Here is a 23,202-nt window from a genome sequence, read left to right as displayed (position 1 = left end):
ATTAAAACCTTCAAGTTTCATGGCTCATTCCCCATATTTGCTTGTGAAGACCCTCTTTTGTATGTCTACTGGCACTTCTGGGAATCCTTTGTGATACTGGGAAATAATACAGTGTACTGGTTATAGGAAAGGGCTCTTGAATGAACAGCTTAGGTTGGAAGTCTAGCTTACTGTCCACTAGCTATGTGACTTCAGGCAGGTTACTTAATTTCTATGCCTCATGGCCTGAACTGTAAAATGGAGATTTTAAAGGTTTATAGGTTTTACAGGTTTATAGTTTTTAGACATTTATTGTGAGGATCACATATGTTGATATATAAAATGATTAAAACAGGATACTATTTTTTCAATTTTGATGATGTCATTCCACTGTACATGGCAGCTTTTGCCATTATTTTTCTGTTCTTATTTCTGCCATAGCATTTGCAGCTGTTACGCTAGGGTACTCCGCCAAAGTTTTAGTCTCCTCTGGTCCTCTGCTAGAACAAAAGATATTTCTTTCTGGTGGCCCTCGTAAACTGGAATGGTGTACAGTGAGATGATAGCTTAATGCCATTTGAACCATCTCCTACTCTTCAGTAAAATCAATTCCTTTCTGTTTGTACCCACAAGAATTCTACACAAATCTGCATTGAGGTATTTTTATGTCTCTTTTATTAAACTATAACCTCTTAGAGAGCTAAGACCAGGACTGATTCATATATCTAACTCTAGGACCTAGTATGGTGCTTGAACCAGTGGATGAGTAAAAAAATGCCTAGGTTCTGAGATCTTAGAAGGAAACCAGAATGGAAATCACAATGTGTTATAACACAGTTGTGTCAGTACTTTCACACACAACAAGAACTCTGTCCACGTTCATTAAATAAGTTTAAAGCACATGGATGCCAAACTATGGCTGTAAATTGGTGGCTCTCGGAGGGCAGTCTAGCTAGAAGGAGTTCTGGCCTAGGAACCAGGCAGATCTATATCTATATTTCTATTTATCTACTGACCTGCTGCATGGCTTTGGGGATATCATCTCAACTCCCATTTCCTCTAATTGCCTTGTAGACTCCTCATCTGTAAAATGATGTGACAATACTTGCTCTGCCAGCCTCACACGGCTGCTGTAAAGCCCAGATGAGACTCTGTGTGTAAAAGTTCTTGATAAGCTATAAAGTGCTGTGTGCACAGAATGCCAGGACTGCAGAGTGGTGTATGTGAGCTGATGGAGAATGGCTCTCTTTCATTTGAGTCATGGTTATTTGAGGGGATGAAATATCCCAAAGCAGTCTTGTTTGTGCCACAGCAGACTGAAGAGGGCTATTTTGGGGTTTTTTACTTTTTGTTTTTATGAAACCACTCTTTCCAGTTTTACTCATAGCCTCTTCTTTCCATAATACCCAGAGGGCTTAGCCAAGATTAGAGTCCAGTAATAGCCAGAATCTCTATTCTCCTAAAAAGAATTGAGGCCTTGTTACTGGGACAAGAATGACATCACTAGTCCCCTTTTCTCTTAGGATGAATTATTTTTGTGATAACTCTTGGACACCTTAAATATTGATGTTCCTCTGGTCACCACAGATTTTGTTAATAACACCGGAATCCTATAGCAACTTCATTTCCTTACCATAACGTCTTCAACCCCCATGTAAATAGATTTCTGTTGGACCAGTCCCATCAGTTTCCAAGACATGGCCAACTGTGTGTGAAAAACCAAGACACTGCCCAGGCAAATACACCCTGTGTTGAGAGAACCACTTGAAAGTAGTAATTATCATTGAAAGATTATAAGCAATAAAACATGAAAACCAATTGTAAAGCAGTATTCAACTTGCAAATTAACAGATGTCTCACCTTCATATTATCTCTTTAGGTTTTTAAGGAAAGGAATGATTTTATCTTTAAGCTATAAATTGTAAATTAATTATATTTATGTTATAGATTTCATTAGATCACTTATTTGTTCTACTAACTTTAAGGCAAACCTTATTTCAATGTTTATACATAATAAAACCAAATAACACTTGAACTATGAAACAAGTATTTTTTTTCCATCAGAAAAATAAATATACACAGTAAATCCACTTCTCCAAACATTGAATCAGAACTAATCAAGCTATGTAAAGGCATCCCCTTGGAAAGTTTCTCTAGGGTGAGGGAATTCATCCTCTCACACTATAGAAGCAACTGAGAGAGTTTGAAATGATATTCTGGGGCTTAATGTGCCTGATTTCCCAGGTGTTTATCTCAAATGAGTAGTTAGTAAAGGCCTTACTCCCTTCTCCAAATATTTGATCTTTCTGGAAAGTGTATGAGCCCAACATTTCTGTGCTTTTTCAACTATCAAGGATAAATTTTGGTCATGTAAGATACTACTATATTTTGCTTAGAAAAGTTTTAAGACTTTAAAGAATGGTTCTATGAAGTAGAACCATTTCAGGAACCTACAACAGCTTTCCACTAGCTACTAGAGCCAGTCCAAATGGCATTCAAAATGCTCATTCATCTGGCCCTATTCTCTGTCAATATCCATATTATTACAAACTATTTTTTTTTTTTATGAGGAAGATCAACCCTGTGCTAACATCTGCCAATCCTCCTCTTTTTGCTGAGGAAGACTGGCCCTGTGCTAACATCCATTCCCATCTTCCTCCACTTTATATGGGACGCCGCCACAGCATGGCTTGACAAGCAGCGCGTCAGTGCGCACCCGGCATCTGAACCGACGAACCCCGGGCTGCAGCAGTGGAGCGCGCGCACTTACCCGCTTGCGCCACCCGGCCGGCCCCTACAAACTGTTTTTTAATGAAGAGCTTAGTATTACCCCCCTTGCTCAGAACAATCTTCTAATTATCCTTCCTTCCAAAATATTCACTTGTGCCTGACTTCATGCTTTTCTCAATTAGTAGAATGTACCTCTACTCTCTCACTTATTCATGTATTTCTCAATCTTTCAGAACAAGCTTAGTTCCTTTCTCTTCACTGAATAACTCCAGCCCATGCACGTCTCCTTTTATTCACCCCTGTTGCACTCACTGCCTGAATTACCATCTAAGTAACTCACCATACATTAATATTCTAATTACTTGTATTTCACAACAAACATATGTTAGATCCAAATATAATGTAGTAAAAACATAATAATCTCTTTTACCTTAGGGAGCACATGTGTATTTCTTATCAGTTAAACTAGAATGAAAGGCCTTTGAGGTTGGATTTGATGTTTCTTTGTTGTCTTCCTTATCATCAAGCACAGGTTAAGTCACATTATTATTTTTATGGTATAATTTTTACGGTTGATAAATAAATTATTATGACCTTTGCTATCTCTACAAGTCTAAATCCTACTCAATTGTCAAGGTTCCGTATTAAGCAGAAACTCAGCCAAGAAGATTTTTGTATCTCTCTTAAGAACTTACATAATACTTCTAATTTCCTTATGTTGTTTCTCATATCTCTATCTTTTTGAAAAGTTGTTTATGTCTTACCATTCTTTGTATGCTATAACCTTCTTGAGGGCAGAGCCTCTGTCTTCTTCCCTTTAGTAAACCACATGACATAGTATAATGTGCATAGATAAATTCCAACACATATTGCTTGGTCAAATGATGATTTTAGTGAGTCTGGCCACTGTCAGATGACAGGATTTTGAGGTTTCAAGTCCCTGTAGTACTTTAAGTAGTAAAATGCATTGGAAAAATTGCACAGTGTACAGAGCTGACAGAGCCAGGGGATCTGGGTTTTCATCAATCTCTGCTACAAATTAGCTTCATGATCTTTAGACAGCTTTGCTTCCTTTTCTTTTTTCTTTTGTGAGGAAGATTAGCCCTGAGCTAACATCTGATGCCAATCCTCCTCTTTTTGCTGAGGAAGATTGGCCCTGGGCTAACATCCGTGCCCATCGTCCTCTATTTTATATGAGACACCACCACAGCATGGCTTGACAAACAGTCCATCCGTGCGTGCCCAGGATCTGAACCTGGGCCGCTAAAGTGCAGCGTGCACACTAAACTGCTATGCCACAAGGCCGGCACCCAGACAGCTTTGCTTCTTGAAGCTGGAGGTTCTTCATCTGTGAAACAGAGAGATTTAATCTAATTTCTACAGCCTTAAACTCTAACATTCTAGGATTTTATTTATTTATATTTTTGTGTATGTGAGGGAGATTGGCCATGAGCTAACATCCATTGCCAATCTTCCTCTTTTTGCTGAGGAAGACTGGCCTTGGGCTAACATCTGTGCCCATCTTCCTCTACTTTATATGTTGGATGCCTCCCACACCATGGCTTGACAAGCGGTGCATAGGTCCATGCCCGGGATCCAAACCCATGAACCCTGGGCCGCCAGAGCAGAGCGTTCAAACTCAACCACTACACCACTGGGCTGGCCCCTAGGATTTTAAATATCAGTCTTTGAATTATAGCTCCACTATTTCTTAAATGTATGACCTTGGGTTAAGTTATTTAACTTCTCTGAGTATCATTATCATCATTTGAAAAATAAGCTTAACATACCTTATATATAATCATTGTAATAATTGATGATGAAATATGTAATGTGCCTAATATTTTCTTAAACCATAGCAGATGCCCATTAAATGAAAGTGAATAATAATAACAATAAGAAGAGGATTGACAAGAAAAAGAGAAAAGTAGTAAGGCTCTAGGCAGAGCAAGAAATTACTTCCAATTTCTAGAGTGCTTGTCATGTTAATGAAGGACAATTTAAGCACCGACTGAGCCCTTTATATGATGTGCCATTTCCTCCTACACATAGTTCTTTTTTAACAGCTTTATTGATATGTAATTCACATACTATACAATTCACTCAAAGTGTACAATTTCACATTTTTAGGACTAAAAAACTTGTACAATGATCCCTATAATCAATTTTAGAACATGTGCATCACCACACACAGAAAAACCTCGTCTTCATTAGCAATTACTAACTCCCCCATTGCTTGCCACCCTATCCCATCCTCCTCTGGCCAATCCTAGGCAACCACTAATCTACTTTATTTCTCCAAAGATTTACATATTCTGGACATATATATATATATATATATATATAATCATATAACATGTTATCTTTTGTGATTATCTTCTTTCACTTGGATAACATTTTCAAGATCCATCCGTGTTGTAACATTTATGAATAATCCATTCCATTTGTGGCTAAATAATATTTCATTGTATAGATATGCCACGTTATCCAATCATCAGCTGATTGAAATTCAGGTTGTTTCTGCTTTTTAACTGTTATAAGCAATGCTGCAAGGAACATTTGTGTCCAAATTTTCATGTAGCCATATGTTTTCACTTGCCTTATGTAGATACTTAAAAGTGGACCTGCTGGGTCATCTTTTAACCTTATGTTAAACTTTGAGAAAGTGCCAGACTGTTTTTTAAAAGCAGCAGCACCATTTGACATTGCCACAATCAATGTATAAAAGTTCCAATTTCTCCATATCCATGCCAATGGGTATAATTAAAAAGGCAAATATGTAATGTGCCTAATATTGTCTCAATACATAGCAGATGCTCATTAAATCAAAGTGAATAATAACAATAAGAAGAGGATTGACAAGAAAAAGAGAAAAGTAGTAACACTCTAGGCAGAGCAATAAATTACTTCAAATTTCTAGAGTGCTGGGGCCAGCACCATGGCTTCGCGGTTAAGTGCACACCCTCCGCTACTGGCAGCACGGGTTCGGATCCCCGGTGCGCACTGACGCACCGCTTGTCCCGCCATGCTGAGGCGGCGTCCCACATACAGCAACTAGAAGGATGTGCAACTATGACACAACTATCTACTGGGGCTTTGGGGAGAAAAAGGGAAAAAAAAGGAGGAGGATTGGCAATAGATGTTAGCTTAGGGCCAGTCTTCCTCAGCAAAAAGAGGAGGATTGGTATAGATGTTAGCTCAGGGCTGATCTTCCTCAAAAAAAAAAAAATTTCTAGAGTGCTTGTAATGTTAATGTTAATTATACCCAAGTTATTATTTCCCTTTTTAATTATACCTATTCTAGTGGATCTGAAGTGGTATCTATTGTTATTTGGATTTGCATTACCCTAATGACTAATGACATTGAGCATATTTTCATGTGCTTGTTGGCCATTTATATAGCTTCTTCAGAGAAATGTCTATTCAGATCTTTTACCCATTCTTTAGTTGGGTTATTTATCTTGTTATTATTGAGTTTTTTGTATATTGTAGATACATGTACCATAATAGATATATGATTTACAAATATTCTCCTGATTCTATAGATTGTTTTTCATTTTCTTAGTGGTATTGTTTGCAACACAAAAGTTTATAACTATTGTGAAGTCCAATTTATTTTTTTCTTTTTTCACTTGTTTTTGGTGACATATCTAAGAAGACTGACTAACTCAAGGTCACAAAGTTTGACTCCAATGTTTTCTTATAAGAGTTTTGTAGTTGTTGCTTTTGCATTTAGGTCTATGATCCATTTTGAGTTAATATTTTTATAGTGTAAAGTAGGAATCTAACTACATTGAGTGTAGATTTCCAGTTGTCCTGGCAACAATATATTATTTCTGCATTTACATTCCCATTCTAATCATTTATATGTCTATCCTTAAGACAGTATCACGTGGTCTTGATGACTGTAGATTTGTATTAGTTTTTTTTTATTATTTTATTGCAGTCACATTGGCTTATAACATTGTGTAAATTTCAGGCATACATCAATATACTTCTATTTCTGCGTAGATTACATCATGGTCACCACCCAAATACTAATTACAGTCCATCACCACACACATGTGCCTAATCATCCCTTTCACCCTCCTCCCTCCCCACTTCCCCTCTGGTGACCACCAAGCCAAACTCTGTCTCTATGTGTTAATTTATTGTTGTTTCTAACTTCTACTTATGAGTGAGATCATAGTGCATTTGACGTTCTCCCTCTGACTTATTTTGCTTAGCATAATACCCTCAATGTCTATCCATGTTGTCAGAAATGGCTGGATTTCATCATTTCTTAGGGCTGAGTAGTATTCCATTGTGTATATATACCACATCTTCTTTATCTATTTAACCCTTCATGGGCACTTAGGTTGCTTCCAAGTCTTGGCTATTGTGAATAATGCTGCAATGACACAGGGGTGCATGTATCTTTAGGCATTGGTGTTTTCATGTTGTTTAGATAAATACCCAGCAGTGGAATAGCTGGATCATATGGTAGTTCTATTCTTAATTTTTTGAGGAATCCCCATACTATTTTCCATAGTGGCTGCACCAGTTTGCACTCCCACCAGCGGTGTATGAGAGTTCCCCTCTCTCCACATCCTCTCCAACACTTGTTGTTTCCTGTCTTGTTAATTATAGCCATTCTGACAGCCATGAGGTGATATCTCATTGTAGCTTTGATTTGCATTTCCCTGATAATGATGTTGAATACTTTTCATGTGCCTGTTGGCCATCTGTATATCTTCTCTGGAGAAATGTCTGTTCAGGTCTTTTGCCCATTTTTTAATTGGGTTGTTAGTTTTTTTGTTGTTGAGATGTACAAGTTCTTTATATATTTTGGAGATTAACCCCTTATCAGATATATGGTTTGCAAATATATTCTTCCAATTGTTAGGTTGTCTTTTCTTTTTGTTGATGGTTTCCTTTGCTGTGCAGAAGCTTTTTAGTGTGATGTAGTCTCATTTGTTTATTTTTTGTATTGTTTCTCTTGACAGGTGAGACATGGTGCTTGAAAATATGTTGCTAAGACTGATGTCGAAGAGCATACTTCCTATGTTTTCTTCTAGAAGTTTCATGTCTTACATTCAAGTTTTTAATCCCTTTTGAGTTAATTTTGTGTATGGTGCAAGATAATGGTCTACTTTCATTCTTTTGCATGTGGCTGTCCAGATTTCCCAATACAATGTGTTGAAGAGACTTTCCTTTCTCCATTGTATGTTCTTGGCTCTTTTGTCAAAAATTAGCTGTCCATAGATGTGTGGGTTTATTTCTGGGCTCTTGATTGTATTCCATTGATCTGTGTGTCTGTTTTTGTGCCAGTACCATGCTGTTTTGGTTACTATAGCTTTGTAGTATATTTTGAAATCAGGGAGTGTGACACTTCCAGCTTTGTTCTTTTTTTGCAGGATTCCTTTGGCTATTCAGGGGTTTTGTTGTTCCATATAAATTTTAGGATTCTTTGTTCTATTTTTGTGAAAAATGTTGTTGGAACTTTGATAGGGATTGCACTGAATCTATACATTGCTCTAGGAAGTATGGACATCTTAACTGTGTTAATTCTTCCAATTCAAGAGCACAGAATATCTTTCCATTTCTTTGTGTCTTCTTCAATTTCTTTCAGCAATGTTTTATAGTTTTCAGTGTACAGATCTTTCACCTCTTTGGTTGTTTGTTATTCCTAGGTATTTTGTTGCAATTGTAAATGGGATTGTATTCTTAATTTCTCTTTCTGCTGCACCATTGTTAGTGTGTAGAAACACAACTGATTTTTGTATGTTGATTTTGTATCCTGCAACTTTACCATATTCATTTATAATTTCTAAAAGCGTTTTGGTGGATTCTTTAGGGTTTTCTATATATAAAATCATGTCATCTGCAAATAGTGACATTTTCACTTCTTCCTTTCCAATTTGGATCCCTTTTATTTCTTCTTCTTGCCTGATTTCTCTAGCTAGGACTTCCAATGCTATGTTAAATAGAAACAGTGAAAGTGAGCATCCTTGTCTGGTTCCTCTTCTTAGAGGGATTGCTTTCAGTTTTTCAACATTGAGGATGATATCAACTGTGGGTTTGTCATATATGGCCTTTAATATGTTGAGGCACTTTCTTTTTATACCCATTTTATTCAGAGTTTTTACCATAACTGGATACTGCATCTTGTCTAATGCTTTCTCTGCATCTATTGAGATGATCATGTGATTTTTATAATCCATTTTATTAATGTGGTGTATCATGTTTATTGATTTGCAGCTGTTGAACTATCCCTGTATCCATGGAATAAATCCCACCTGATCATGGTGTATGATCTCTTTAATGTATTGTCGTATTCTATTTCCTAGTATTTTGTTAAGGATTTTCACATTGATGTTCAGCAGTGATCTTGGCCTGTAATTTTCTTTTTTTTGTGTGTTGTCCTTGTCTGGTTTTGGGAGCAGGGTAATGTTGGCTTCATAGAATGAGTTAGGAAGATTCCCTTTCTCTTCCATTTTTTGGAAGTGTTTGAGAAGGATAGGTATTAAGTCTTCTTGAATGTTTGGTAGAATTCACCAGGGAAGCTCTCTGGTCCTGGACTTTTATTTTTTGGGAGATTTTTGATTACTGTTTTGATCTCCTTACTGGTGACTGGTCTCTTCAAATTCTCTATTTCTTCTTGATTCAGTTTTAGAAGGTTGTATGATTCTAAGAATTTATGCATTTCTTCTAGATTATCCAGTTTGTTGGCACATAGCTTTTTGTAGTATTCTCTTGTAACCTTTTGTATTTCTGAGGTGTCTGTTGCAATTTCTCCTCTTTCATTTCTGATCTGATTTATTTGAGCCTTCTCTCTTTTTTTCTTGGTGAGTCTAGCTAAAGGTTTGTCAATTTTGTTGATCTTTTCAAAGAACCAGCTCTTGGTTTCATAAATTTTTTCTATTGCTTTTTTAGTCTCTATTTAATTTTTTTCTGCTCTGATTTTTATTATTTCCCTCTTGCTACTGATTTTGGGCTTTGTTTGTTCTTCTTTTTCCAGTTCCTTTAGGTGCACTGTTAGATTGTTCATTTGATATTTTTCTTGTTTGTTGAGATAGGCCTGTATTGCTATAAACTTCCCTCTTAGTATTGCTTTTGCTGTATCCCATAAATTCTGGCATGGCATATTTTAATTTTCATTTGTCTCTTGGTATTTTTTGATTTGTCCTTTGATTTCTTTGTTAATTCAATCATTGTTCAGTAGCATTTTGTGTAATCTCCACATATTTGTGGCTTTTCTGGTTTTCTTCCTATAGTTGATTTCTGGTTTCATATCGTTGTGGTCAGAGAAGACGCTTGGTGTTATTTCAAACTTCTTATAATTATGGAGACTTGTTTTGTGGCCTAATATGTGGATCAATCCTGGAGAACGTTCCATGTGAATTTGACAAGAAGGTATATTGTTCAGGTTTTGGATGGAATGTTCTGTGTCTGGTCTATTGTGTCATTTAAGGCCAATGTTTCCTTATTGATCTTCTGTTGGATCATCTATCCATTGGTGTCAGTGGTATGTTAAAATCCCCTACAATTATTGTGTTACTGTCTATTTCTCCTTTTATGTCTGTTTATAATTGCTTTATATATTTAGGTGCTCCTACATTGAGTGCATAGAAATTTATTAGTGTTATATCCTCTTGTTGGATTGTTCCCTTGATCATTATGTAGTGCCCTTCTTTGTCTTTTGTTGCAGTTTTTCTTTTAAAGTCTATTTTTTCTGATATTAGTATTGCTACCCCAGCTTTCTTTTCATTGCCATTTGTGTGGAATATCTTTTTCCATCCCTTCACTTTCAGTTTGTGAGTGTCTTTAGGCCTGAAGTGTGTCTCTTGTATGCAGCATATATATGGGTCTTATTTTTTAATCCAATCAGCCACTCTACACCTTTTGATTGGAGCATTAATCCATCAACATTTAAAGTAGCTATTGATAAGGATGTACTTACCGCCATTTTAATTTTTTTTTCTGTGTGTTTTATTAGTTCTTCTCTGTTCCTTTCTTCTTCTCTTGCTCTCTTCCTTTATGGTTTGATGGCTTTCTTTAGTATTATGTTTGGGTTCCTTTCTCTTAGTTTTTTGTGGATTTATTATAGGTTTCTGGTTTGTTATTACCACAAGGTTCATATATAATAACTTACATATATAGCAATCTATATTAAGTTGATGGTCTCTTGAGTTTGACCTCTTTCTAAATCCTTTCCTCTTTTACTCCCCTCCACCTACATTTTATGTTTTTGATATCATATCTAACCTTTTTTTTGTGCATTTGTATCTGTTACCCTCTTAGCATGGAAATAGATTTTTTTTTTCCAATTTGTGGTCTTCTCTTTCCCCCTGAAATAAGTCCCTTTAGCATTTGATGTAAGACTAGCTCCTTGGTGATAAACTGCTTTAATTTTTGCTTGTCTGGGAAACTATTTATCTGTCCTTCCATTCTGAATGCTAACCTTGCCAAGTAGAGTATTCTCGGCTGTAGGTTCTTTCCTTTTAGCACTTTAAATATATCATGCCACTTTCTTCTAGCTTATATGGTTTCTGCTGAGAAGTCAGCTGATAGCCTTATGGGGCTACCTTTGTATGTAACTTGTTGTCTCTGTCTTGTGGCTTTTAGGATTCTCTGTTTAATTCTGGATATTTTAATTATGATGTGTCTTGGTGTGGGCCTCTTTGGATTTATATTTTTGGTTCTCTCTGTGCTTCCTGTACCTGGATGTTTATTTCCTTCCTCAGGTTAGGAAGGTTTTCGGCTATTATTTCTTCAGATAGCTTCTCTACCCCTCTGTCTCTCTTATCTCCTTCTGGGAAACCTATAACTTGGATGTTAGTGCACTTGATGTTGTCCCAGAGGTCCCTTAGACTGTCTTTGTTCTTTTTAATTCTTTTTTCTTTAATCTGTTCAGCTTGAGTGATTTCCTCTAGTCTTTCCTCCAGCTCAGTGATCTGTTCTTCTGCATCATCTACTCTACTATTGAGTCCTACTAGTGAATTTTTCATTTCCAGTATTGTATTCTTCATTTCTGATTGGTTCTTTTTTTTATCTTCCATTTCTTTGTTGACGTTCTCACGGAGTTCATCCATTCATCTCCCAAAATCAGTGAGCATCCTTATGACACTTTGAACTCTCTGTCAGGTATACTGCTCATTTCTGTTTCATTTGGTTCCTTTTCTGGGGTCTTGTCCTGTTCCCTTACTTGGAATGTATTCCTTTGCCTCCTCATTTTGCTTCTTTCTCTGTGCTTGTATCTACATATCAGGTAGGTCAGCTATGTCTCCTGATTTTGGAGAGTTGGCCTTATGTAAGTGATACCTTCTGAGACCCAGCAGTGTGCTTCCCTCTCCTCACCAGTTTCAAATATTCCAGGAGTGGCCCCCATGTGGGCTACATGTGCCCTTCTGTTGTGGCAGGGTTGCTCTTGCCTTAGGTTCCCAGGGAGGCTGAGCTATCCCCCTGGCCAGCTGGTTGTAATGCTCAGCTATAAGCGGTTGTTGTGGACACTTTAGTCTCTTTATTGGGTGTGGGGAGCCCCAGCACAGTTGGCTGCAAGTTCTAATAGCACCTTCCTGTTGCAGTTTTTCTATTAGGTAAGTAGGCCCCCAGCGTGGCTGGTTGTTAGGCTCAGGGGCTTACAACTGCTATAGGCCACCAGCCTATAAGACTCTTGTCAGCCCTCTGAGGATTGCAGCTGTGTGGGTCTGGCCCCAAACACAGGAGCACCCAATTGTTTCAGGCTTTGGAAGGTCGGGCCAATCCCCTATGTGGCTGTTTGAGAAGCACAAGTCTTCTGCAGCTGACGAGCCCCACCACCCACAAGGACACAACACAGTCAACACAGTCCTGCCCTGTGTACATACCCTGACCCCCTAAAGTGGACCCAGTCACCCCAAAGCAGAGGCTCCACGTTCTCCATCAATTCCCCACACACTCCACCTGCTCTTCATGCATGCCGTTACCCACAGAGGTGGACCCACTCACCAGGCTGAAGAGAGTCCCAGCAGGTATCCTATGCAGGCCAAGTTGCCTGAGGTCTTGTTGTTGGGTGCGGCCAGTCCCTAGGGTGGGCTGCTTTCCTTGGTTGAGCTGCATTAAATTGGTGCTCTAATGGGTGGGGAAGACCCTGGGCTAGCAGGGCACAGGGAGAATTCCAACGGCATCTGTGTCAGCATGACCACACCAGGTCACAACAATGGCCACTGCCCCAGTCTCTGGAGAGGCCTCACCTCTCACCAAGATGTGCCCAGAGCATATCACATGAGTCTCTTTTCACTGAAGGACTGTGCACCTTTCTTTCTGGTGACTCTAGGTTGCTTTCTGAAATGGGTGAATTTGTGCATGGGCCCTTTAAGAGCTGGCTTTAATTTCTTTATGCCCCAGCTTTTCTGGGTGTAGTCTCCATTGTTTTTAGTAGCCAGCAAAGCCAGATATTATAACACTCAGCTCAGTTGTGCTGAGTCCAAAAAATGCTTGTAGCAGCCACGCTCCACCATTCAGGTACACCACTCCTCCAGGGAAGTCTGTGTACCTCTGATTGCTCCCAGGTGGCCGTAGGCACTGTGGCTTGCGAAAGTGGATTTTTTTCTCTCCAGAAGGGAATGTCTATCTCTTCCACCTCAGTCGGGACTGTTGTGTGTTGCAGGGGTTCCTCTTATCCAGTTTTCAGTTCTCTCTCAGGGGTAAGTGTTCCAAGATTCGTTGTAAGTCTGCTGTGTCTGTGGGAGGAGTTGAGTTCAGAGTCCACCTACACTACCATCTTCACTTTTCTGAGAAAACCATCTTTTTAGTTGCCTCGTGGGTTGATATATGTGCTGGAGCAGTGGCAATTGTGCTCCAATAGGCTCTATGGGTTTTTTATTGGCTCCAAACTACATTTGTGTGGTAGGTCCAAAAAGTCCCCCCTTTCGGGCCCACCTGGTGGTGTAGTGGTTAAGTTCATGCACCCTGCTTTGGTGGCCCAGGGTTTGCAGGTTTGGATCCTGGGCGTGGACCTATGCACCACTTACCAAGCCGTGCTGTGTCAGGCATCCCACATATAAAAATTAGAGGAAGATGGTCACAGATTTTAGCCCAGGGCCAATATTCCTCAGCAAAAAGAGGAGGATTCACCACAAATGTTAGCTCAGGGTTAATCTTCCTAGCCAAAAAAAAAAAAAATTCCCCTTTTGTCACCATATCTTTTTCTCCTCTTCCATGGTGACCTCTTGAACATATAGAAGGAAATATTTCACTGGGTTATAAGGGCTAACAGGGAGAAGTGTGCATCCTTGAGTCTGAACAAGATAAGTTTTGAAAGCTGCCTGCTTAACAGCTGCATCTGCAAGATGATTTCCTTTAGCTTCCAAAGTGTCAGATTTGGAATGCACCAGTATTTTAATAATTGCCAATTGTTTTGGTAATAGTATAGCATTTAATAATTCTGCAACCTATATTTTATTTTTTATAGGTTGCTCTGAAGATGTTAAACCTCCCCAATGTTTCCATGGCATTCCAAAGTTGTGTGCTACTCTAAAAGCACAGCAGCTATCAATATAAATATGTGCCACTTGGTCTTTAGCCAGTTGACAAGCTCAAGTTAAAGCGATTAACTCAGCTTGATTTGCTGACTTTATTTCTGGTAAAAAGAACTCTCAATTATGTCCACTGAGGAGGTTATTGCATATCCAGCCCAGTATTATCCTTGCTCATCCTTTAAGTAAGACCCATCTGTAAACCAGATTAGATCAGCATTATCAGTGGGAGTTTTTTGTAAGTCATTCCAGGGAGCAAGAAAGTAATCTGTTATTAAAATGCTGTTGTGGTCATTTTCCTCCTGCGGTGATGAAAGTAATGTTGTAGAGTTAACATTATTACATTGACCTAAGGTAATATTAGGTACAAAAAGTAACAGAACTTCATAAGAGGCTAATTGGCTTATGGAATAGCACTAAATGTGATGAAGATTTAGAAAAGATTCAACTGACCATGGGACATAAATAGTTAAAGGAGACCCCATCTCTATTTCTTCAGTAGCCTTACACAAGAGAGCTATTGCTGAAATAATCCTCACACACGGTGGAAGCCCTTTTGCTACCAAGTCCAATTGCTGATTATAATATCCTGTGTGTCGCAGTTGATTACCATGTTCTTGAGTTAATACATCTAAATCACTTCCTTTCTCTTTGTGTACAAAGAGAAAAATGGCAAGTTGAAATTAGGGTGGCCTGGGACGAAGTCAAGATGGTGGCGTAGGCAGACTCTGAACTCACCTCCTCCCACAGACACAGCCAATTTACAACTACTCATGGAAAAATTACTCCTGAGACAGAACTGAAAACTGGATAAGAGGAACTCCTGCAACAAACGACAATCCTAATTGAGGTGGAAGACACAGAAACTCCCTTCTGGAGAGGACAAACACCACCTTCACCAGCCGCAGCACCTCACGGCCACCCGGTAGCAGACTGAAGGTATGCAGCCCTCCCTGGAGGAGCAGGGCCCTGAGCCAGGGAGCACCCCTGCTGGGGGCATTTTGTGGACTCAGCACAATCGAGATGAGTGGCATAATATCTGACTTTGCAGGCTACTGAAACATTGGGGAGTACCCCCAGAAAAGCTGTTTCACAAAGAAATCAAAACCAGCTCTTAAAGGGCCCACACGCAAACTCACCTGTTTCAGAAAGCAACCTAAAATCACCAGAAAGAAAGGTGCACAGTGCTTTGGTGAAAAGAGACTCACCTGATAGGCCCTGAGTGCATCTCAGTGAGAGGTGAGACCTCTCCAGGGACTGGGACATTGGCAAGGGCCATTGTTGTGGCCTGGTGTGAGCGTGCTGACAGAGATGCCATTGGAGTGCTCCCTGAGGCAAGCTAGCCCAGCGTCTGCCACATCCACTAGAGCATGGATTTAATCAAGCGCAGCCAGGGCAGGTAGCTCACACTAGAGACTGGCCCCACCCAACAACAAGCTCTCAGGCAACTTGTGGGCCTGCATAGATTGGTGACTGGATTCTCTGCAGCCTGGCAACTGAGCCCAATTCAGTGGGGCAGGGCATGCACAAGGAGCGGGTGGAGAGCGTGGGGCAGTGGTGGAGTGTGTCTGGCTCCCGCCGCGGAGAGACTGGCTCCGCGTTGGGAGGTCGGGACACGCACATGGGGCAGGACTGTGCTGACTGTGCGTGTGGACCTGTGGGTGGCAGGCCTTGTCAGCTGCAGAAGACTTGTGCTTCTCAAAGACCCACATAGGGGGTGTGAACCACCTTCCAAAGCCTGAAACGATTGGGTGTTCCCCTGCCTGAGGCCAGCCCCACCCAGCTGCAATCCTCAGAGAGCTGACAAGAGACCTAAAGCCTGGAGGCTTATAGCAATTGTAAGCTCCTGAGCCTAACAGACTGCCACGCTGGGGGCCTACTCACTTAAAAGAAATACTGCAACACAAATGTGGTATTGGAACTTGCAGCCAACTGTGCTGGGGCTCCACACACCTGATAAAGAGACTGAACAGCCCACAACAACTATGAGCAGCTAAGCATCACAACAGCTGGCCAGGAGCATAACGCGGCCTCCCTGGTCACCTACAGGGAGAGCAAACAGGCCACAACAGATGGACACACATAGACCACATAGGGGTCACCCCTGGAACATTGAGAATTGAGGGAAGCACACTGCAGGCCTCCTAAGGTGTCACTTACATAAGGTCACCTATCCAAGAGCAGGAGAATTAGCTGACCTACCTAATACGTAGACACAAGCACAGGGAAAGAGGCAAAATGAGGAGGCAAAGGAATACATTCCAAGTAAGGGAACAGGACAAAACCCCAGAAAAGGAACTAAATGAAACAGAAATGAGCAACCTACCTGACAGAGAGTTCAAACTAAGAGTGTTAAGGATGCTCACTGATCTGGGGAGAAGAACAGATGAACTCAGTGAGAACGTCAACAAAAAAATGGAACATATAAAAAGAACCAATCAGAAATGAAGAATACAATACTGGAAATGAAAAAATCACTAGAGGGACTCAAAAGCAGAGTAGAGGATACAGAAGAATGGATGTGCGAGCTGCATGAAAGACTAGAAGAAATTAAGCAAGGTGAACAGTAAAGGAGAAAAGAATTAAAAAGAGTGAGGACAGTCTAAGGGACCTATGGGACAACATCAAGCACACTAACATCCGTGTTATAGGTGTCCCAGAAGGAGAAGAGCGACACATATGGGCAGAGAATCTATTTCAAGAAATAATAGATGAGAACTTCCCTAACCTAAGGAAGGAAACTGACATCCAGGTACAGGATGCACAGAGAGCCCCAAACAAGATAAACCCAAAGAGGCATACACCAAGACACATCATAATCAAAATGTCCACAATTAAATATAAAGAGAGAATCCTAAAATCTGTAAGAGAAAGTCAAGTTACATACAAAGGAAACCCCATAAGGCTATCAGCTGACTTCTCAGCAGAAACCTTACAGGCTAGAAGAGAGTGGCACGATATATTTAAAGTGCTAAAAGGAAAAAGATTACAGCCAAGAATACTCTACCCAGCAAGGTTATCATTCAAAATGGAAGGAGAGATCAAAAATTTCCTAGACAAGAAAAATTAAGGAGTTTTTCACCAAGAAACCAGTGCTACAAGAAATGTTAAAGCGACTGATTTAACAGGAAAAGAGAAGACCACAAATAGGAAAAATTATCTGATTCCATGATAAGACGGTAATGGATACAAATGCACAAAAAGAGGTTAGATATGATATCAAAAACATAAAGGAGGGAGGAGGGGAGTTAAAGAGTACAGCTTTCAGACAGAGGTCAAATGAAATAGACCATCAATTCTGTATAGAAGAAGAAAGGAACAGAGACGGACTACTAAAACACTTTGAAAAAAAAGTTAAAATATGGTGGTAAGTACATACTTATCAATAGCTACTTTAAAAGTCAATGGACTAAATGCTCCAATTAAAAGGCATAGGGTGGCTGATTGGATAAAAAACAAGACCCATATATATGCTGCATACAAGAGACACACTTCAGACCAAAAGACACTCACAAACTGAAAGTGAAGGGATGGAAAATGATACTCCACGCAAATGCCAAAGAAAAGAAATCTGGAGTAGCAATACTCATATCAGACAAAATAGACTTTAAAACAAAAACTGTAAAAAGAGACAAAGAAGGGCATTACATAATGATCAAGGGAACAATCCAACAAAAGGATATAACACTTGTAAATATCTACGCACCCAATGTAGGTGCACCTAAATATATAAAGCAATTATTAACAGACATAAAAACAGAAACAGACAGTAACACAATAATAGTAGGGGACTTAACACTCCACTTACACCAACGGATAGATGATCCAAACAGAAGATCAATAAGGAAACATTGGCCTTGAACGACACACTAGAACAGATGGACCCAGTAGATATATACAGAGCATTCCATCCAAAAACCAAAGAATACACGTTCTTTTCAAATGCACATGGAACATTCTCCAGGATTGATCACATATTAGGCCACAAAACAAGCTCCATAAATTTAAGAAGATTGAAATAATACCAAGCATCTTTTCTGACCACAACGGTATGAAACTAGAAATCAACTATAGGAAGAAAATCAGAAAACCCACAAATACGTGGAGATTAAACAAAATGCTACTGAACAACGACTGGGTTAACGAAGAAATCAAAGAAGAAATCAAAAAATACCTGGAGACAAATGAAAATGAAAATATGACATGCCAGAATTTATGGGATACAGCAAAAGCGGTTCTAAGAGGGAAGTTTATAGTGATACAGGCCTATCTCAACAAACAAGAAAAATCTCAAATTAACAATGTAACAATGCACCTAAAGGAACTGGAAAAAGAAGAACAAACAAAGCCCAAAATCAGTAGAAGAAGGGAAATAATAAAAATCAGAGCAGAAATAAATGAAATAGAGACCAAAAAAAAATAGAAAAAATTAATAAAACCAAGAGCTGGTTCTTTGAAAAGATCAACAAAATTCACAAATCTTTAGCTAGACTCACCAAGAAAAAAAGAGAGAAGGCACAAATAAGTAAAATCAGAAATGAAAGAGGAGAGGTTACAACAGACACCTCAGAAATACAAAAGATTATAAGATTATACTATGAAAAGCTATATGCCAACCAATTCGACAATCTGGAAGATTCTTAGAATCATACAACCTTCCAAAACTGGATCAAGAAGAAGTAGAGAATTTGAATAGTCCAATCACCAGTAAGGAGATCGAAACAGTAATCAAAAACCTCCCCCAAAATAAAAGTCCAGGACCAGACGGCTTCCCTGGTGAATTCTACCAAACATTCAAAGAAGAATTAATGCTTATCCTTCTCAAACTCTTCCAAAAATTGAAGAGGAAGGGAAGCTCTCTAACTCATTATTTTTGCTGACAAATTTTATAACAGCGATAACATGTCTGTATCATATCCAATGCTGATAACTCTGAAAGCATGTTTATTTCAATCAAACTAAAAAATTTATAAATAAAGAGCTCTTTCACAAATTATAAATCCAGAGGTAGAAATATATATATAAAGAGAGATACATACACAAACATACAGACAGACACAAAGAGAGATGTTTTAAAAGTGTTAGCCATGGCTCAGGTGCAAAATTCAAAAGAATAGTTGGATCCAAATCACGTTTCTTGCAGATGGACCAAGTTAGAGTTACCTGCTCAGATGGCCAAAGATTTTTACTAAAGATGCTTTTCTTTTTCGTTGTAAGGATCCTTTTTAGAGCTGTTTTTTAAGTCACTTTGTCTTTTGGAAGCTTCTGCCTACCAAAGGGTGCATTCCATTGTCTCTGACAGGTTTTGAATCCTCTCTTTTAAGGGTGACTCTTAAGGTGGACTTATCTGAAACAAAGTTTCCCCACAATGGCCATTATAATTCCAAATTATCATCTCTAAAGTTTACCCATTTCCATTTGCTTAGTTTTATATCAAGGATTTTGGGGGAGTTGAAATAGAAGAGCTCAGCAATAGAGGAGATGGGAGCAGCAGATTTGGTTTTATTTTTGCTAGTACAGTTGCTGGTACAGCTGTCATTCTCCAATTTGGAATGTCTCTCATTTAATTTGGATTTCTTTTTAAAGAGGCAAGAAAAGATTCCTTATTTGTTTTAGAAGCCTCAAATTTTCAATTAAAATAGGCTTCCCATTGGCTCTTTAATTTTATAGCTACCTTTTTCAAATTGAGCATGCAAGTAAATTAATTACCCATTTTGGCCACTTGTGATTCAAGTTATCTTTTGTCAAACTTGCCCATTTTGTTAAGCACTGGCAAGTAACAGCTCTGTATGTATTGTACATTAAGCTAGCCAGAGTTACTATGGGTGGCTGCCTGCCTGGGAGCTGGTTGGCTTTAGAAGCACAATTTCCCTTTTTTTTAGTTTTGTTTTATTATATAGTCTGAACAATTTCTAAGGAGAGTTTAGTGGGTCAGAAGTGTGCTGCTTGTGGGTGCCACTTCCTAGAAGGCCATTAAAACTCTATGTGTCTCGGTTTTTCCTGCCAGTAATCTAAAACTACTGTGGAGTCTTGGAGCACCGGATAAGCAATCCTTATATGTGCATCCCTGGATGAGCCTTTTATTATTTAAAGTGAATAGTCATGATGGAATTCCCTATTGGGACCACCGCACATCACAAGGGTCAACCTCAGACACTTCCACTAAGTTCTCAGTCACCTGAGAACACCTTATGGCTAGAAGGAGCTGATGTCCCTTTTCTTCAGAGTTGAAGGAGTTCAGTCTCTCATTCTACCATCAGGCAATTTGTTCAGACTTTATAAGCACAATTCCTTTCCAATTAAAGCCAAATTAAAAGCACAGCCAAAACCCAGTTCACTCCAATGTTCCCCCTAAGCCCTTTTGCCTAGGAAATTTCCCCCTAGGTTCTGCTTGCCTAGGAAATGTCCCTCTAGGTTCTTCTTGCCTAGGATATGTACCTCTAGGTTCCTTTTGCCTAGGACATGTCCCCCTAAGTTCCTCTTACCTAGGATACTTACCAGAGCCCCTTAAGATACCCAGTCTTAAGACTTGAAACAGCTCAGATAAATATCTAGACTGTCAACTTAAGTAAGGAGGTCCAGATTTCAGGAGAACTCACCAAGGTACCTGAAGAGTGCAGTGAATCCAGAGAGGCACAATGGGCCCATGCTGGTACCAAGCACCAGTTCAAAGTGGGGGTCAATTCCAGGTGGTCTCAGGTGAGTTTCTCTGAAATTCCACTGACTATGCCAAGAAATGTTGATGTAAATAATCAATAACCAATCTATAGATAAGAAAGATAGAGTGACATTTATTGAGCCTAATGTGAGGACTAGCCTGGAAGTGCTCTCTTCCACAGGGAAGAAAGCACTCGGGTGAAGTGTGGTTTATAGCATGGTTGTACACCATTTCAGATCAAAGAACATACATCAAACATGACAGGAATACAATTCTTTTTTCCCAAAGTCACAAAGAAATGTTTTGCCACAGTTTAGCATATACATAATAGGTCAACTTGACCTTAATTCTCTGGGAAGAAAAACTTATCTTCAAAGAAGTAGGGTATTGGTGTCAGAGAGAGGGAAACATTACAACCCTATCTTTAAGAGTGCATTCTTTGCTTTGGGAAAATGTTTGAAGGAGATGTACAATGCATGTTTGGTGGGCCATAAGTCAGGCTGCTCTGGGAAAAACAAGTTTTAGGCGGAATCAGATTTAATTTCAACCAGAATGGCATCCCCATATACCTCAATGTGTGAAAACTTCTTATTATTCTTATTATTTTCATCAGCAGAAATCTATTAAGTTCAGATTTCTTCCCTTTCTTCAAGAATTTTACCAAACCTTTGTTGTTTTCCATTGTAATACTTTCCATGTCATCATGGCTTTGAAACTCATGTAAGTGTTTCCTGTTTTCCCAAATTGTCTCTATACCTCCACAGAACATTCTACCTCCCAAAGCAGACTTCTCAGCCAACCCTTAGGTTTCAAAGGCACAGCTAGGAATTTCTCTGCTCTCCCAACCTTGAGCTGTCGCATCCAGCTCTCCTTTTCTCCTACTCCGCCTCTCCTCTTACTGTGTCACCCATTTATCAGAATAAAAATCTTCCTCTGATCCAACATCTGTCTAATAATTGGATGGGGTCCTAAGCAGGCTATTAAAAATTAAAAATATGTTTATTTCTCTCTCCCATTCAGGGACCCAATTTAAGATACATAGTGTCAAAATTTTATAATTCCCAGAGTGAATGCTGTAATAACCTCAAATATTCCAACAAGAATAAAAATTGCCTCTTCAAAATAGGGAAGTAAAATTATTTCATAAATTTTAAAATGTACATAACCACCATTCAAGGGCATCTCTGTTGCATATTAATTTCTAAAAGAGGAAACAATGGGTATACATTTGAAATTCTTTGGTTGTGATATTTATCTTGCTCTAGAAAACCTATTTAAAGGGTTGAATCTATCCTTCCAAGAGCATGAATTCCCATCATCAAGATGAATCATATGAGCATGTGAGAAGACAAACTTTGACTTTTTAAAATATTTCAAAAGATTCCCCGCACAACCACCACCATGGTTTTCCCACTTTAGTCAGCAGATTGTGCTGGTGCAGATGGTCTTGGTCCATCTCCCACCTCAACATACACAGGTGCTTACACAGATATTTTTTAGAAGCCTGTGTTCTAAATTAAAAGCTTGGCAGCTTGAGATGATGCTCAGAGTCTCATGCAGTTTCAGTTAGAGGAAAGCAGTTTTTCTTGAGTTTTGGCAGGAGAAATTAAGCCTCTTTGAAAATTGATCAGATACTAGTAAGGTGTAATATATAAACTGTCATGGAAAATTCTACTATTAATACTTTATTATATTACTAATGTGTTTTGTAAAGCTGTTAGGGGAGGACTGCATTCTGGCTCTTATGGTATCCTAGCCACCACTGCTAAAAATAGACAGTTACCACTATAGAAGACGGTCCACAGCACTGACTCAATGTGTGTGCTTATGGCAATTTTTCCTAAGAAGGGATTACTGCAAATTTCAACTCCATTACCATAAAATCCTCCTGGTAAGGGATAATTAGGCACATGTGTGTGGTGATGGATTGTAATTAGTATCTGGGTGGTGAACATGAGAACATGATGTAATCCATGCAGAAATAGAAGTATAATGATGTACACCTGAAATTTATACAATGTTATAAACCAATGTTACTGCAATAAACAAAAAATTAAAAAAAAATCCTCTTGGAATTGGAAGCAGAAAGCAACAACAATATCTTCTTTGGTACTTGCCTGATACAAGACAGCTCTAATATAAATGCAAAATTAAAGGAACTTATAAGATGTACACAACCTATCAGTGATTCAAGAGTGCCAAGATTGTCCTCACTGTGACCTCTCATTAGTTTTTCATTAATGATTGTGATTAAATACCATATCTTTTTCTTCCATCAGCTCTGCCATAACTTTGTACCCCAAATTTCAATGATTAATAATTCCACTGGGTTTCATC

The sequence above is a fragment of the Ceratotherium simum genome, chromosome X (assembly GCF_057802395.1).
Source record: "Ceratotherium simum simum isolate JZ-2026a chromosome X, ASM5780239v1, whole genome shotgun sequence".
In the NCBI taxonomy this organism is placed as follows: Eukaryota; Metazoa; Chordata; class Mammalia; order Perissodactyla; family Rhinocerotidae; genus Ceratotherium; species Ceratotherium simum.
Note: the sequence above shows the minus strand (reverse complement) of the source record.